We start from the raw sequence: 2,059 nt of genomic DNA on the forward strand, positions 1-2,059 counted from the left end.
TTAAATTGCAATTTACTTAAGTGCTGATTGTTGTCTGATGTGAATTTCTAAACTCTAATAGTGATATGAATGTTTCTGTGACTATTCAATCCAATGAGGATACTTGTGCTAGATGCTGACCTAGTAGTCTTTAATATACTAAAGATCCCATGTTTGAAGTAATTGTTTATGTGGAAATCTTTTAACACAAGCAAATTCTGATATTGAGCTTGGTTAGGTTTACTTTGTGTATCTTATTACTAAGTCAAAAACTAGAATGATGCTTCTTCTCTGTTAAGTTCTGATGTTGGTAAATCTTATGGATGTACTAAGTGCTGATAAACCTAACTTATCAAAAGAAAAAAAAAGAAAAGAAATAAATATCAAGTACTCCTTTGAGATCTAGAGAAAAATGTATGTGGAAGGGAAGAACCAAGTGCATTGCTGGTATTAAGTAATATGCATTAGAAAAGCAAAATAAAATTTTCTTGGTGACTTTTCATATTCTCTGATTACTGGAGAAATACTCTGATAATAGCATAAATTCTGATAAGCAGTCGTGACTCACTTACACTGAGAAGCCACTGTAAAAAGGAATTTCAAAAGATGCATAAAATGAGCACAAAACAGTTGAGGTGGACTCATGCATGAACTCATTCTATAGTAGACTTCAGACTAATGACAGATTTTAAGCAAAGTTCTTAGTTATGCCTTATTTCTAAGATGTACTGAAGTGAATCAGACTTTACTCTTTGTCTGATATTTAGCTTAAAGCACACACTTACACTCCAGATGAATGATGAAATTTACTGTGGTGATCAATGTTATTTTAGATGAACAGTTTAAGTGTTAGTTGTATAAATTCTGAGGACAAGTTCTGATGGAAGTTCTGATGATTAAGTTCTGTTGAAACCATATCAGTATTTGTGTGAAGAATTACAGAAATAAACATTCACTTTTTGAGTAAAGAAGCCATATTTTGATGACTTTTAATTCTGATAAAAATCAAGTTCTGATGCTAACGTGGCAGTATTTATTTACTTGATTTATTTTTGGTCAATACTTCAACGGTTATATTTTATCAGAGTATTGGTTTATGTGAGATAAAGACAGTAATAATCATTTGTTTAGTGGGAACAGTTTTTTTTTTGAAAAACTGCATGTACATAGTAATCATTACTTATTTCTCGTGCCCATTAACTTTTGTCAACTACTGCATGCCTGACAGGTGTAACGTCTGTTCCACTTCTCAATAACTGTTGTCACGTGGGGTGTCTAAGTAAAAGAGTTAAAAGATTTTCAAATCTTTTATTTACATTTCTATTCTATTTACTCTCTCTCTTTTTCTTATTCTCTCGTATTTTCTGACGGTTTACTATACAGACATTTTATCAAACACTTTTCAGGTATTCTAACTTCTCACCTATTTTCAATGGCACCCAAGGATATAATCTTTAATGGAGCAAAGTTCATCCCCAGCAACTATGCTTCCATTCTCACTAAGAGTGAAGCTCCTTCGGAACTTCATTTTATTCAGAATTTCTTATTTCATATTGAAATTGGGTTCGCATTGACACAGTCATCCAGTATATCTGGAACTCAAGTTCTGACATTCTGGCGTACTGGACATTATGATGATGGTGGTAAGCATGGGACTCCAAGCATCGTATTTACAGCAAATGAGGTTGAGTATGTTGTTACTCCGGGAGCAGTTCAAAAAGCTCTACACCTACCTGAATCCTGTCAATTCAGTTCTGCTGTGAAGGAGCCCTTGCTACAGTAAATGATGGCTAATCTTGGATATGAAAAGAGTTTGGCTAAGATGGGTCAACTCAAACGCCCATATATTCGAAGGGAATGGAGCTTCTTCTTCGATTGCATCACGAAGATGTTTGCCAACAAATGCTCAAATTTTGATGCCATTCCCATTCTGACACAACAAATTGGGTATGCACTCCTAAACCAGTCTCATTTTGATTATGCAAAGACTGTGTTATGTTTTATAGGAGATAGAATGAAAGAGGACAGGAATGTAGTTTACTTTGCTAGGTTCTGTCAGTTAATTTATAATTACTGTACA

This window comes from Apium graveolens, chromosome 6 (assembly GCF_009905375.1).
Source record: "Apium graveolens cultivar Ventura chromosome 6, ASM990537v1, whole genome shotgun sequence".
Lineage (NCBI taxonomy): Eukaryota > Viridiplantae > Streptophyta > Magnoliopsida > Apiales > Apiaceae > Apium > Apium graveolens.